Here is a 16,935-nt window from a genome sequence, read left to right as displayed (position 1 = left end):
GGCGTGGCACCGTGTGGTTTTCCTTCTGCGGGGCTACAGACACGTCTGTTGGTCGCATCTTGTGTTGCTCTACCCGGGAGAAAACAGTTATTATTATTCCTGCTTTCCTAGAGGGGAGCCAGGACAGCCTGTGTAAGGCAGTCCGCCCTGAGCTGCAGTGCTGGGGCTGGGGACGGGCTCTGTTCTGGCTGGTGGCAAGCTGGACGTCGCTGGCTCTGTTTGCTGCTGTGGGTGAGCCTCATGGCTGAGACACCGCCCGGGGCGGGGGGGCAGATCCATTTCCGAACAGGAAAATCACACGCAAGCAGGGCTTCAACCTGACCGTTTTGTAAACAGGGACTCTGGACCCGCGGGTTCTGTCCCCCGTGACTTCCCCTGCCTGCCCACGGGGACCTGGGTGAGCTCCGCCCTGAGGGACACGCCTGCACCTGAGCGCTGGTCCATTTAAGTAACACGGGAGCCGTGCGGTCCTCGGCCCGTGTGCTCGGCTGAGCGTCTTCCCCGCACCGAAGCAGCAGTGCGCTGGGAGCTACTGTTGCTGAAGGCGAGCTCATGCGCCCGCTGCACCACAAGGCCAAACAGACTGAAACATCGGTGTCTGGAGCAGAGAAAGGTTTATTGCAGATCCTAGCAAGGAGGATGGGGTGGCTCATGCCCAGGAAAACCCCAAGCTCCCCGAAGGGTGTCAGCAAAGCATATTTAACGGCAGGGCAAGGGAAGTGGGTTGCAGGGTACATGATCAGCTCGTGCACAATTCTCTGCTTGGGTGATGTTGAAGAAACGGGGGTCAACACTATCAACCCCTAGGCACCAGAGGTCTGGGGACCGCATGCTCTCGATCAAGGAGTTAATTTCTTCCCTTTGGTTGTGGTTTTTAGCATCTGAAAAACTCAGGAAATATACATGAGATACTGTTATCTGGGTGCTTCAGGAGGAGCTCCCACAGAGGAGATGGGGGAGGGGTCTGACCCTGGAAGCCCCGCAGGGTCCTGCTCGGTTACACTATTTGTCCCCTTCTGTCACCTTTGCAAGAGAGGGGTTCTGTATTGATCTGTTTGCCACTGTGATCCAGAAATCCTTTGCTCTCTGAGGATGACGGCTGATTCCAAGGTTAAGAATAGATTGGAGTCTCAACTCATGTTTACCTTGCCTTCTGCCAGCATCGAGTGGCCCAGGCTGCTCATGTGTGCCTCAGGTCACTAGCAAATGCGTCATCCTTTCCCCGAAGGAGCCTGGACCCCCAGCCTTTCCCTTCACTGGAGTTTTCTACCCGTTAGAGGTGACCCCCGGAGGCTCTTGATGCTGCCTCTCTCTTTCTGTCTCCTCCAGAGAGGCAGGGACCTCATCTTCCATGTCCTCATAACTAGCATCTCCCAAGATTTCTAGATTGGTTCTTGAACTAGAAAATTATTCTGAAGGAATGACAGTATAACTTAAAAACTGAATAATGATCTTTTAAAATATAGTTGTGTGATTGGTACAGTTGCAACAAACAGGAAAAATAACTAGGAATAAACCTGCCCAAGGAGGTAAAAGACTTGTACTCAGGAAACTATGACGTTGTAGGAAGAGAATGAAGATGACACTCAGAAATGGACAGATACACAGTGCTCATGGATTGGAAGAATCAATACTGTTAAAATGGCATGCTACCCAAGGCAGTCTACAGATTCAATGCAACCTCTCTCAAAATATCAATGTCATTTTTCACAGCAGTAGGAAAAGTAATTCTAAAATTTGTATGAAAACAAAAGACTGAATGGCCAAAATAATCTTGAGAAAGAAAAATGAAGCTGGAAGTAAAAAATCACACACATTTCAAACTATACTACAAAGCTACAATAATCAAAACAATATGGTACTGGCATAAAAAACAGAAACATCGATAAATGGAACAGAAAGTCCAGAAATAAACCCAGGCTTACATGGTCAATTAATCCATGGCAATGGAAGCATTATATATATTCTTATATATAATATGGGAAAGATAGCCTCGTCAATAAATGGTGTTGGGAAAACCGGATGGCTACTTGCAAAAGAATCAAATTGTGCTACTTTCTTACACCATATACAAAAATAAACTCAAAATGGATTAAAGACTTAAATGTAAGATCTGAAACCATAAAACCCAGAAGAAAATATGGGGTGTACACTCTTGGTCTTAGCAATATATTTCTTTGATTCTATCTCCTCAGGCAAAAGAAACAAAGGCAAAAATAAACAAACAAGACTACACCAAAGGAAAACACTTTTGCATAGTAGAGAAAAGTATCAACAAAATGAAAATGCAGACTACTGAATGGCAGAAAATATTTGCAAATCACATATCTGATAAGGGCTTAAAATCCAAGCATACAGAGAACTCATACAAGTCAACATCAAAACTCCCCAAATAATTTGATTGAAAAACTGGCAGAGGAGCTAAATAGACATTTTTCTGGAGAAGACATAGAGATGGCCAACAGACGCATGAAAAGATGCACAACATCACTAATCATCAGGGAAATGTAAATGAAAGACACAATGGGAAACCACCTCACACTTGTCAGAATGGCTATCATCAAAAATACAACAAATAACAAGGGTTGTCAAGGACGTGGAGAAAAGGGAACCCTTGTGCACTGTTGGTGGGAATGTAAATCGGTGCAGATGCTATGGAAAACAGTGTGGAGGTTCCTCAAAAAGTTAAAAGTAGATGTACCATATGATCCAGTGATTTCACCTCTGCGATTTTATCCAAAGAAAAAAGAAACTAATGCAAGAAGATACATGCACTCCAACGTTCATAGCAGCATTATTTACGGTAGCCAAGAAATGGAAACAGCCTAAGTGTCCATCCACAGACGACTGGATAAAGAAGGTGTGGTATATACATACATGGAATATTACCCAGCCATGAAAAAGAAACCTTACTGTTTGCAACAAAATGGATGGATTTAGAGGATATCATGCTAAGTGAAGTGCATCAGACAGAGAAGGACAAATACCACATGGTCTCACTTATATGTGGAATCTGAAAAAAAAATTAAAAAAACGTAAGAGAAACAGACTCATAGATACAGAGAATGAATGAATGGTCACCATAAAGGAGAGCTGTGGGGGTTTGGGCAGAATAGGTGAAGGAGATAAAGAAGAACCCAGTTATATAATAAGTAGTCACAGGGATACAATACACAGTATAAGAAATAAAGTCAACAATATACACTAACTTTGTATGGGGACAGATGGTTCCTGGACTTTCCACATTGACCACTTCATAACCCATGGAAATATCAGGTCACCTTGTAGTACACCTGAGACTCACAGAATAAGGCTCGTTAATTGTGTCTTAATTAAAAAAAGAAAACCTGATTCCTGGCACTTGTTAAAGAACTGTGAGGCCAACTGCACCCAAGGGAGGGGCCCCTACCACGGGGTTCCCTGGTGTGGGAGGCCAGGCTCCACTCTGAATACAGTGCGGGGGAGCGGGGATCTACGGTCAAGGAGGAATACGGGGGGGTCAATGGATGAAAAATCACTAAGAGGAACAGTGAGGGTGAGGGGGAATTCTGGCAAAACTGCCCTAACAGAATTCCCGCCGAAGTCAGGCCGGGTGACTGGACGTCACTGAGGGCAGGGGCGGGAGGGACAAGCGTGGGGATGGAGGGACGGAGGATGAGAAACCTAATCAGATATGGAGGGTAGGGGCTTCTGGCTAAACTGGCTTCTCAGGACTTTTGCTAAAATCGGACAATGCAGAGTCCCCAAGTGGGGGGCCCTGAAATGGCTCAGAGGAGCCGGAGTAACGTTTGGCCAAAGAAACACCTTCTCACCTCCCTGCTGTGGCCCAGCGCCTCCCCCCACCTTCACCCTTGGAGTCCTCATTTTATATCCATAAGGGAAGGTGCAGCCGTGTGTACCGTGCAGCAGGCTGGCATGGGGACTCCTCCGATTTCGGGCTGCCCTGAGAACAAAGGGCCCACGCCTTCCAAGAGAGGGGAGGCCTTCCGGGGACACCTGCCAAGAAGGCAGCAGAACCTGTTCCGTGTCCTCGGATGGACCCGGAAGGGAAGGCTGGTATTGCGACGAGGGGGAGGGAAAGTCTCTCTGAAGGAACTGCAGAGTGCTTTGTTTCTGCAGGGGGGGTCTCCCCAGCATCTGCGAAATGCGGGGGATTTGAGAGAATTCCTGGAAAACTGTGTGTGCGTGTGTGCCCCTGAGCTGGCGCCTAACCCTGGCTCGGTGACATCTCTGAGTCAGGAACTGGTAAGGGTATTCTGAGGGCAAAGTGGGAGCGGCCGAGTGGCGTGGCTCCTGAGAGCAGATGGAAATCAAGGGCGTGAACCCACAGGAGTCGCCCCGGAGAGGGTGCCCAACAGCTCGGGACAGCCCCATGCAGTACGTGACTCTACTGAGGTCCTGGGACATAGGGCTATCTTCTGAGCACCCGCAGGAGCTCCCAATAAGAGTCAGCTCAAACCCTCAGAGAGACAGAGAGGAAAAGGGTGGGTGCCAGGGCTGGGGGAGGGGAATGGAAAGTCGTTGTTGAATGGGTGAAGAGTTTCAGTTTGGGAAAAATAAAAAGTCCTGCAGATGGGGGAACGGTATAGCTCACTGCTAGAGCGCAGGCTCAGCATGCATGAGGTCCTGGGCTCAATCCCCAGTACCTCCAATAAAAAAAAAAAAGAAAGAAAAGAAAAAGCTCTGTGGATGGACGGTGGTGACGGTTGCACAGCCATGTGAATATGCTTACTGTCATCCACGTGGCACCAATATCCAACTAAAGCATCGCCAACGAGGTAAGAATAAGATAAGGCATTGCTCTCTCCACTCGCCCCTCCAGCCCTCCCACCCCTCCCACCCCTGGCAGGTCTACGTCCCACAGGGAATGTCTGAGAGGGGAAAGGTCAGGCCTTGCCCCCTCCCCAGGGTGGGTCCTGAGGATCAGCCCTAGAACCACGGTGGTCAGGGAGCCCCTCCTCAGGTCAGAGACAGGGCTGAGGTTAGACTGGACGAGACAAGGTGCATAACGATACATGTCCCAGCACAAAACCGCAAGTCCACCTAACGGGATGTGTTTGGATGAAGTTGCTACACATCCTGTATAGAATGTTATTCAGATATTAAACATATTGAGTTAAATCCACATCTGTTGAACTGCAGGGATGTGTACACTGCGAAGTAAAGAAAGAAGATGCATGTCTGTCTGTCTGTCTGTCTATCCATCTATTTATCTATCTATCGGTATCACAATTTCTTTTTCGTAAAACTCAGCAAAGACAGACATTTGCCTTTGATGTCTATGTGTGTCCATGTTTGCATGTGAGGGCGACCCTTGAGGACATTACGGTCAGTGAGCTAAGCCAGCCACAAAAGGTCTGTATGACTGCATTTATACGCAGGACCCAGCGTAGTCAGATTCCTCGAGAAAGGAGAAGAGTGGGTGCCAGGGGCTGGGGGAAGGAGTTAGTGTTTAATGGGGACAGAGTTTCAGTTTGGGGAGATGACAAAGTTCTGGGGGCGGATGATGGTTGATGGGTCCACAATGATGTGAAGGGACTTAATGCCACTGAACTGTACGCTTGAAAATGATTAAAATGGTAAATTTTATGTCATTTATATTTTACCACAAATTAAAAAAAGTGTCTGGAAAAATAATCTTTGGACCCTGGTTTACAAGGTGACTAAGCGTGTCCTTCGTTGTGACTGAAAACAGGAAATTAATCATTCTGCGTCTGTTCGGTGCGAAGGCCCAGCTGACAGGAGACACAAAAAGTCCCCTGGTGACTGGTGAGCTTCCATTTGTGCTGCGACAACAAGGAGGAAGTGAAAAAAATGACAGTCAACAACGGGATGAAAAACTCATGAAAAGGGTAAATTGGAGCACCTCTGTGTGGGGAAGACAATGAAAGAACAACCACGACTTGTCCCCGGGACAACGACCTCCCTCTGCCGCGCACCTGGGGGACGTCAGGACAAGGCTCTGGGGAAAGGCCGGGGGGTGGGGGGGACTCACCCAGAAGCGGCCCAGCGGCCCGGGGGTCCGAGCCCGGCGGCGCGGCGGCCCCGGAACCGCGCGCTGGTTCTGGTTCAGTGACGGTGGGCAGCATTATGAGAGGCCCCACTCATTTTTTCTTTTTCAAAAGCCTGGCCCTGTTTAAAAGAAAAATAAGTGGAAAGTGGATTAAGGGAGCGGCAGGATGCCGCCCGGGCTGTGAATGGAGCGCGAGCCGGCGTCGCCCCGGAGCGGAGGCACGAGGCCGGACACTCACCCAGGTGGCCGTGCGGGCGTTAGGATTGGGCATCGGTCTCCCACGCGCTGTTTATTGGTAGTGATGAGAGTGTTTCGATGGGAGTGAAGGGTTAGCTCGAGGAGGCTTTTCGGACGGTTTAAAACCTAACACAGGGGCTTTGCTGCCCGACACATCTTAGTGGTTTTAAAACGACGCACCTTTATTAGCTCTCAGTTTCTGGGGGTCGGGGACGCAGGTGTGTCTTTTGTGGTGGTGCTGGCTCAAGGTCTCATCTGGTGTCATCTGTCATCTGGGTGTTGGAGGGTCCGCAGTTCTCTTAAAACTAGAGGGAACGGGGAGGGTCTTCCTCCAAGCTCGCTCCCAGGGCTGGGGGCAGGACTTGGTCTTCGCACGTGTTGGGTTGAAGCCCCCATTCTTTGCTGGCTGGAGCTGTCAGGTCCCTGCCGGGGGTCCTCTCATGAGGCTGCCCACATCAGGGCAGCTGGCTTCCTGCACGGTGGATGAGACAGCACACAGCCTTCTGGGCCCTGATCATGGAACTGACCTCCCATCGCCCAGCCCCGCCTCAGGGAGCGAGGAGGACACAGGGCCGTGGATTGCAGCGGGCCCTGGGGTCCCTTTCTGTAGCTGCCTGCCGCCATCCAGGTGAAGAAAGATGCTGGCCGGCGTCCTTGGAAACAGAGGCGCACAGTGAACTTCAGCAGGTAGAACGTTCCTCAGACTTGGCTCCCCTGTTTCCTGACAAAGGCCTGCCCCATGAGCATGGAGGTTGCCTTGTTTAGAGGGCAGAGGGGAGGCAGTGGGCGGGGGGGTTCTCGGTCCCCATCAGCGTGGTCCTCCCGAGGGAGGCCTGACTGACCAGGGCAGAGTCTTCTCTGCTGTGAGCAGGGACAAGCACAGGTCTTTGCTTCCATCAGGAGCCGGCATCTCTGGTTTCCAAGGCCCCGGGGAGTGCTTCCGGGGGAGAGGGTAAAGAAGGAGAGAGAAGAGGCATTAGTAGAGAAGAGATTTCAGAGCTCGCCTTCTCCAGGGCTGGCTCCTGGAGATAGGCACCCACTCTCTTGTGTTCTGTAACTGGGTGGCACAGCCAGGGGAGCCTGTCAAAGGGTCCTGGGAGCCAGGCACACCGGCTGCCTGCTTTCCCCACACCATCTCACGTGCCCTCAGAAGACCTCTCTGGAGGGGATGCAGTTTGACCTCCAGTTTTAAATCTGGGGAAACTGAGGCTGCAGGATAGAGCCACCTGCTGGAGGGCCTGGGGCCAGTGGGTGGCAGAACCCAGACCTCATGGCTGATCTGGACCCAAAATCTTCACTTTTCTGTTTAAAAGTCTCTAAGGTGCATCCAAGAGAGGTAACCAGATCAGCCATTTTTGAAACCAGGGCTCAATCAACATTAACCAGTCAGCTGTGAACACAGGTGGACGTGCAACCTCCCAGCTTCTCCAAGGGCTGTGCTCTGCTCCAGGCGGTGGTCACTAAAGCCCTGGTTCTCAGCTGAATGACCCTGATCACCGATGATTAGGGACTGAGAGGTGTCAGGCTGGAGTGGCCCTCCTGGAATCCAGGGGCTCCAGCAGGATGGCGTCCTTCCAGGGAGGCTGTGACTCCCCACCCTCACCCCTGGCTGGTCCCAGCGATGCTCTGAGGGCTGTGAGACCACCCCTCACCCTTCACGTGCTCTGTAGCTACATCCTTCCACACAGCGCCACGCTGGACACACGTGAAAGACACAGTCAGAGCAAACGCGCCTGTGACTGGATACAGTGTGGCAAGAAGGGGTTGTTGGAGTTTCAAGGGACAGTTGTGGCTTACATTTATGCAACAGAAAGTGTTCTTCTGTCGCAGTCAGCGCCCAGTCACGAAGCGTGGCCACGCAGGGGCAGGGACTTGGCACATTTTAAATGGGACTTGGCACAAACACCGCCCAAAGGAAATCATTACCGTTGAGTTTATTTTCATCGTCTGTGGTCCCTGTGGCGTTTACGCCATGGAGGTAATCTTTCCCCACCCCCGGGTGGAAACCTCTCTGTTCCCTTTCACCTAATGGGGGCCCTGGAGTGACCTCGCACGGCCGCTTACGGACTGGAGTCAGTCTTCAGGCCGCCTGCATCCGCCCGCCCGGCCCCGCACACCGGGTGCTTGCAGAAGCGGCCGTGTGCTTTCCCCCTCCCTTACCCCCGTCTTCCTCTTTCCTCCATCCCACGTGCGGTCCCGGCCCCTCCAGGTGGAGCCCGGGGAAGGGACGACGGGTGGATGCGTGCTCCAGCTGCCCGGCCCCGGGGCAGGGGTGGTCGGGAGGTTCTCGGAGGGGCTTCGTGCGGGTCTCCCAGCGACGTTCGGCGGCAGGTCAGTGCGGCCGCCCCGCAGGCCACGGCCGCCAGGTGCCCCCCGGCCGCCAGGTGCCCCCCGGCCGCCAGGTGACCCCGGCTGCCCCGCAGGCCACGGCCGCCAGGTGCCCCCCGCGAGCTGGCCCCCGGGCAAGCGATCCTTCCGGGGCGACTGAAGGCGGCTCCGGACAGGCTCTCTCCGCGCCGCGGGCCGCGTTAACTGCGCCGGCGGCGCCCACGTCCTCCGGCCGCCCTGACGGGAGCGCGGTTACCTGCTCCCGCAGGTAGCCTCCCGAGCGGCCCTGGGGCGCTCACTCCTGTGAAAACCCCTCCCCTGGGCGTGGGCTGGACCCGTGACTCGCTTCTGACCAGCTGAACCCAGCCGAAGTGATGGGACGCCGCTTCACAGACCGGGCTGTGCAAAGACTGGAACTTCGATCGTACTTCAGAGAAGCAGCGTGAGATTCATCCAGATCGCTGCTGTGCCAGAGTCCCTCCTGGTTTGTCACTAAGTGGTATTCCGTGTTATGGAACGACCACAGTTCGTTTAATCATTCAGCCATTGAAGGGCATCAGACTTATTTCCAGTTTGCTGGCTCTTCATGTACAAGTTTGTGTGTGTGTGGGTGTGTGTGTGAACTTAAACCTTCACTTCTCTGGGATAAATGCCCAGAAGTGCAATTTCTGGGTCATATGGTAGTTATGTGATTTTTTTTTTTTAAGAAACTGCCAAAATGGCTTTCAGAAGCCTGTTCCATTTTACACTCTCACGAGCAATGTATGAGGGATCCCGTTTTTCCGCATCCTCACCTCCATCTTGTGCTGTCACCATTTTAAAATAAATTTTCCCCATTCTGACAGTTGTGTAATGATATCTTACTGTGATTTTAATGTACCGTTGAATATCTTTTCATACACCTGTGTACCCTCTTTGGTGAAATTTCTCTTCATGTCTTTTGCCCATTTCTAATTGGATTTTTTTTAATGTTCAGTTTTGAGAGTTCTTTATAGATTCTAGACAGTAGCCCTTTGTCAGATCTGTGGTTTGCAAATATTTTCTCCCAGTTCTCTTAAGAGGGGGGTCCTTTGCAGAGCAAACGTTTTTAATTTTAATGAGATTCAATTTAATGGTTTTTCCCTTTTTGCCTTATGCTTTGGTGTACAATCTGAGACATTTTCCCTAGCCTTAGAAGGTATTTTTGCCTTTTTTGTTAAAAAAAAATTTAAAGCAGTATGTTCATAAATCATGAGTTAAGTTTTCTATAAGGAGCAAGAATTTAGTGAAGGTTCCTGTTTTGTGTAGCGGTGTCCCAAAGCTCCAGGACCATTTATTGAAAAGGCTCCCTTTCCTCCACTGAATTCCTTTTGCACATTTGTCAAAAATCAGTTGAGTGTATTTGCACTGGTGTGTTTCTGGGTTCTCCCTCCTGTTCCATTGATCTATCTGTCCCTCCACCAGCGCTGTAGCTGTAGTTCTGCACCAGCTCTTAAAACTGGTAGACGAATTTCTCCTACGTGATTTTCTCTTTCAAAGTTATTTTAGATATATTCATTTCTTTGCCTTTCCACGTAAATTTTAGAATAATGTCAATACCTACAAGAAAAATCTTCTGGGAGCTTGAAAGAAATTGTGTTAAAACCTATCAGTTAATTTGGGAAGAACTGACTTCTTCATAATGTTGAGTCTTCAAATCTATGAACACAATATTTCTCTCCATTTATTCAATTATTGATTTTTTTTCATCAGCATTTTGCAGTACAAGTCCTATACATGCTTTATTGGATGTATATTTTAGTATCTCATTTCTTTTAGCTACTGTAAATCATATTATATCTTAATTTCAGGTCTGCATGTTCATTGCTAGCGTACAGAAGCACAATTGATTTTGGTACGATTATATTTTTTTGGTGTGATTATCTTTTATCCCACCACATTGCTCAGCTAAGGCAGTTTTAGGATTGTTTTATAGATTCTATGAGTTTTCCTAAGTAGAAAATCAGGTCATCTGCAAACAGGGACAGTTTTGCTGCTTCCTTTCTGATTGGTATACAGTTTATTCACTTTTCTTGCCTTATTGCACTGGCTAGAACTCCCAGTACTATGTTGAATGAGAATAGTGAGAGCAGACATTCTTGTCTTGTCCCCAATCCTAGAGGAAAACCATTCAGTCTCTCATCACTAAGTATGATGTGACCTGTAGGATATATGTTGATACAATTTATCAATTTGAGGAGGTTCCACTCCTATTACTATATTCCAAGAGTTTCTTATTTTAAATCATGAGTGGGCATTAAATTCTGTCAAATGTTTATTGTGAATCAATTGATATAATTAAGTGGTTTTTCTTCTTCAGCTTGTCAGTATGGTAGATTTTTAAAATACTGAACCAGCTTTGTATTCCTGGGGGAAAAAAAAAAACACTTGGTCCATCATGGTGTACAATTATTTTTATATACTACTGAATTCTAGTTGCTAATATTTAAAAAGAGTATTTTACATTAATATTTATGAGGAATGTTTGCAGTGTTTTTTTTGGACAGTTTCTTTGTCTAGTATTGTATCAAGTAATATTAGATTCATAAAATAAATTAATCCTTTCTATTTTGGGGAAGCAATTGTATATAGTTGGTGTTATTCATTTAAACATTTGGTGGAATTCTCCAGTGAAACAATCTGGATCTGGAAGTTTCTTTTTAAGGGAGATTTTGAATTACAAATCCCATTTTTGTGAGAGATATAGGGCTATTCAAGTTATCTGTTTAATATTAGGAGTTACGGTAGTTTGTTTTTCAAGAAATTAGTCCATTTCATCTAAGCTGTCAAATTTTTGTACATATCATTCTTTTATTATCCTTTTAATATTTGTAGGGCCTGTAATGATATCTTCTGTTTCACTGGTTTTTTTTTTTTTTTTTTTTGGTGTTTTTTGTTTGTTGGTTTGTTTTGTTTTTATTTTTTATCTTTTCCCTTAACAGAGGCACTGGGGATTGAACCCAGGACCTCAAGCATGCCAAGGGCATGCTCTACCACTGAGCTAAAGCCCCAACCCTCTGTTTCATTCTTAATATTGGTGATTTGTGTCATCTCTTTATTTTGTCAGTTTGTCTACTTGTCTTTTCAAAGATCCAGCTCTTTGTTTCATTGATTTTTCTTTTTTTTTTTTTTTTTTTGCTTTTATTTTATTGATTTCTGCTCCTATACTTATGATTTTCTTCCTTTTGCTTGCTTTGGGTTTATTTTATTCTTCTTCTTCTAGGTTCTTGAGGTGGGGTCTTAGATTATTGACTTGAGATTTGTCTTCTCTAATGTACACATTTAATGCTATAATTTTCCCTCCCACCACTGCTTTAGTGGTGTTTCATAAATTTTGATATGCTGTATTTTCATTTTCATTCAATTCAGTACAGTTTTATTTTCTTTGAGATTTTTTCTTTGACCCATACATTATTTGAAAGTGTGCTTTAGAAATTGACACAACATTGTAAACTGATTATACCTCAATAAAAAAAAATTAAATGCTTTCATTTGTAAGTGTTTGGTGATTTTACTCTTATTGTTCTGTTACTGATTGCTCTAGTTTGACTCCATTTTGGTTAGAGAACATACTCTGCATGATTTTAATTCTTTTAAATTTTCTTAGATTTTTTTTTATGGCCCACAATGTCATTTATCTTGAAAAGAATATGTATTCTACTGTTGTTGTGTGGAGTAGTTTATACATGTGGATTAGACCTGTTGGTTAATAGTGTTATTGAGTTCTTTCTTCTGTGTCCTTGTTGATTTGCTTTGTCTGGTTCTATTGATTGTTGAGAGAGGAACATAGGAGTCTGTGTCTACAACTATGGAACTTCTCTCAGTTGTATCAGTTTTTGCCTTACATATTTTCCACTCTGTTGTTGATCGCATACACATTTTTTAATATTTCATTTTAAATTAACAATTGTGGTTTGACTGTGTCTCTTGATATAGCCTTTTAAAAGTAGTTTCTCTAAATATTACATTATACATACATTTCTTATCAGTCCACTGTGTCATTTTGCCAGTTCAAATGAAGCATAAAAACCTTACACCCTGTCCCCCTCTTATAATATGAGTGCCTTAAATATTTCCTCTAAATACATTTAGAACCATATCAGATGGTGATATAATTTTTGCTTAAACTGGCAAGCATTATTTATAAAACTCAAGCACAGAACAGCCTATTATATTTACTTATACTTTTGCTTATCATGTTCTTCCTTCTTTCCTAAAGTTTCAAGATTTCTTTTTTTATTCTTTCCTTTTGCTTAAAGGACTTCTTTTAGACATTCTTTTAGGGTAGTTCTGATTGCAACAAATTATATTAGTTTGTTTTATCTGAAACTGTCTTGATTTTTTTCCTTTATTCACATATAGGAAAAATATATAGGGTTAATTTACATATTGGGTTCATATACAGAATATAGGATTCTGGGCTGACATTTCTTTTCTTTCTGCAATTGCAAAACATTGTGCCACTTCCTTTTGGTCTCTGTGATTTCTGATGAGAAATTCATTGTCATAAGAACTGTTTTTCACCTATGGGTAAGGTGTCATTTCTCTTTCACTGCTTTCAGGATATGTTCTTTATTTTCATTTTTCAGATGTTTGATTACTATGTGTCTTGGTGTGGATTTCTTTGAGTTTGTAGTGTTCAAAGTCTCTCAGATTCTCAAATCTGTAAGTCTATAGATGGTATTTTTCCCTAAATACAGGAAAATTTCAGTCATTTTTTGGGGGTACTTTTATGGTCACACTCTCTTTTTCCTCTCCTTCCAATACATTAATGGTACAAATATTAAATATTTTGTTATAGTCCCATAGGTCCCTAAGGTTCTGTTCAAGTTTTGAAGATTTTTTTCTCTCTGTTGCTTGTGCTGGGCCATTTCTATTGTTCTTTTTTCCAGTTCGCTGAGTCTCCTCTGTCCCCTCCATTCTGCTATTGTCTTTCCATTTATTTTTTATTATTGCTATTGATTTCCCAGTTTTAAGATTTCCATTTGGTGCTTCTTTACCTCTTCTATTTCATTGCTTAGACTTCCAGAATTTTCATTTGTTTAAAGCACGTTCATAATTGCTTATTGAAGCATTCTTACGATGATGCTTTTAAAGTCTTTATTAGAGAATTCAAATGCATCTGTCAACTTGCCGTTGATCTATTGATTGTCCTTTTTCATTAAGTTTGAAATCTTTCTATGATGAGTTATTTTTATTGGAATCTGCAAATTTGAGGATTATGGGAGGAGAATTTGAATTGCATTTAAATGTTCTGCCTAAGTTGGCTTTCTGTGACACTGCTCTGGTTGGGGACTGGGAGACAGGATGCCTCTTTACCGGCTGGAGGGGATGGAAGTCAAAGCTTCCCACTTGGCTTTTGCTGGCATGGGTGAGGGTTAGGCCACAGTTTTAAGTGGGATTTAGCTCAGAAGAGAGCATTTATCATATGAAAGATCATGTCTTGCTAGGCTGGGTCCCCTTGATCTTTGGCTAAAGAAAGAATGATTTTGTTGAGGTTTTACTGTTGGCATATTATTCAGCTTCATGTCACAGTTGTATGAGACAAAAAGAAAACCCAGGAATGGCTGCCATATTGATTCCTTCATCCCAAGGTCCATAGCTAGCCTGAGTTTTCTTTCAACAATTGCAAAACACTGTGCCACTTCTCTCCAGCTTTTAGAATCTTCTTAGACTGTTGTTTACATAGTGTTCAGAAGGTTTAGCTGTAGCTAGTAGGAGGAGCAGGGAAACTTACAGCTACTCCATCGTCCTGGAAGCTGAAGTTAAATAAGCCCACTTTGCCACCAGGTAAAAACCATGCAACTCTGGGGCTCCAGGTTCTCAAAGGAGGACTTTCAATAGGTGTCACAAAGCTGAAGAAACTGGAAGATGGTGAAATTCTCCAACATACCAACACCAAAACCAAATACACAAACACATTTCCATTAGGGTATTAGTTTCTGTGGCTGGATATCTGGATAGGAGAAATGATAAGGAATGAGTGAAACTGGGGGCTGGGTATTCTATTTATAAGAACAAAGTGATTAGTAAAGCCAACAGAGTAAATTAAATTGTATTGGAGAAGAGATTGTAGTCCTTTAGAGAGCTTGATCTGTTCAAGGTGATGTCCTCAAATGATAGTGACTCTTACCAGCTTCTGCTTCTCCTCCTACCCACCAAGGGGAATGTTTTTATTTACTTTATATGGAAAATCTGTTCTGGGAGTTTATATTTAGCTACTTGCATTTAATCAGCAATGAGTTGGTTTCACAACAAAGGATAAAACTACTGTTTGCTTAATCAGATTTTTTTAAAGTGATATTCTGAGCTTAAATAAAATGTTAAAATGTTAATGTACCTTTATGAACTTGATTTGTTGCCATGCTGGCCCTTGACACAAATGGGAGGGAGTCTGGATCATTTGGCTTGGGCTGCCATTACAAAGGGGAGATCAGAACCCAGACATTCACAGGGGGAAGACCACTTGAGGGAGGATGCAGGAGGAGGCGGCTGTCTACAAGCCCAGAAGAGGGATTTCTTGATCTCAAACCTCCAACCTCCAGAACTGTGAGAAAATATATTTCTTTTGCTTAAGACCCCCGCTCTGTGGTACTTTGCCATGGCAGCCCTAGCCCGTGCACACCGGGACCTGTGGGAGGCAGTGGGCTGGGTGGGACAGAAACTTGCTCCCTGGAGCAGGACAGAACAGCAGGAGATGACAAGGGGACACTGTCAGAAGGGTAGCCCAGGGCCACAGCCGGGAGCCCCAAGCCATTTGGGAGCATCATTCCCCTCCCTGCAGAGGTCACTGCAGGGAGACCTTAGCAGATGGCCCTGGAGGAGGACACTGGGCAGCTGGGGGCTGTGCCAGTGCACAGGGGCAACCAGGAGAACTGTTGGACTATGTTCCAGTTGGATAAATCTGGCTTCTGCAAACTCGGTTCTGAGGCTCTGCTCATCCCAGTCCCTCACCCTCCTCCTCCTCTTGGCCTTGGGGACAGTCTTCTTGCTCTTGGAAGACACCATGACTTCCCCACCTCCAAGCCTTTGTATCTGCTCTTCCTTATACCTGAGACTCCCCCAGCTCCCTTCTCCCAGGCTTCTGGTTCAGCAACTCCTATTCAATTTTGTTGCTCAGCTTAAACATGAAGTCTTCAGATACTCCTTCCATATGCGTTCCATCCCACTATCAGTTAATTGCCACTTTCCCATCAAGCAATTCTGCATTTTCCCATTAGAGCATCCTTCCCAATGCACGCTCCTCCCCCGGTGAAGGCAGAGACTGTCCTGTTTATGACCGGCATTGGTCAGGTGATTACTGATGGGTAGAGAAGAGAGGCATGAGCTAGGTAGCAGAGTGATCTTCCACTTGGGCAAACTGGGGGGATGGACAATGGTGCTGATGAGACTCCAGGAGAAAAGTGACAGGTAGGTAGTTAAAGTTGGTTGTAAGGAGGGATGCCCCAGTCTCTTCCTCGCCTTCACTTACTAATGGTCCCTTCACTTCACTTACTGATTACTGACAAAGACTTAATTCCGACACCCCACCAGCGAGATGCCCACTGCCCCACCTGTAGGCAGGCTCCCCTGAGCGAGGACTCCTCGGACGCTCCAGGTCTCCCCTCGTGAGTGCCTGGCCTCGGCTGGGGTTCATTTTCTTTCCCTCTTTCATTCTCGTCCGGTTAGTACTGAACATGTTACAGCTCCAGATGTCTGGAGGGTCCAGGGGACTTGGCTCCCACCCCATCTCTATGGTCCCCACGGATGCTGGGGGTGGGGGAGGAGGGCAGGATGGGCCTGTCCTCACACACTGTCTCCTCGTGCCCTGAGGGGCCCTGCAGGTCAGGTGGCCAGATTTAGCAAATACAAGTGGAAGATGCCCGGTTAAATATGAACTTCAGGCAGACGCTGAATAACATCTTAGCGCGGGTAGGTCTCATCACACTTGCGACTGACTGAGGATCATCGACTCATTGTTTACCTAACATTTGCATTGTAGCTGGGCAGCCAGCATTTCATCAGGCCACCCTCCCAGGAGGCAAGTGACCCGATTTCTCCACTCTCACCAGCACCCGTCACATCACTTATACAAACACCGCTGAGGATGGAGATGCAGTGTCCGCTCGCAAAGTCTTCCAGCCAGCCTGCTGATGGGACATTCGGGGGCCATCATTCTCTCAGGCTCCCTGTGGTTCCTACAGTTCTTAGCCCCTCGGGCCCAGGACTTTAACTTTGCTTTTCAGTCTCCTCCTTCCAGCTCAGGCCTTGGGTCCTCCAAGTCCCACTCAAAGCAATTTTCCCCATTAGTTTTCTTTGCTGCAGGGCAAGTGGTCTGGAGCTGGGCATGGCCTCCTCCA

Source organism: Camelus bactrianus, chromosome 31 (genome assembly GCF_048773025.1).
Source record: "Camelus bactrianus isolate YW-2024 breed Bactrian camel chromosome 31, ASM4877302v1, whole genome shotgun sequence".
Classification (NCBI taxonomy): Eukaryota; Metazoa; Chordata; class Mammalia; order Artiodactyla; family Camelidae; genus Camelus; species Camelus bactrianus.
Note: the sequence above shows the minus strand (reverse complement) of the source record.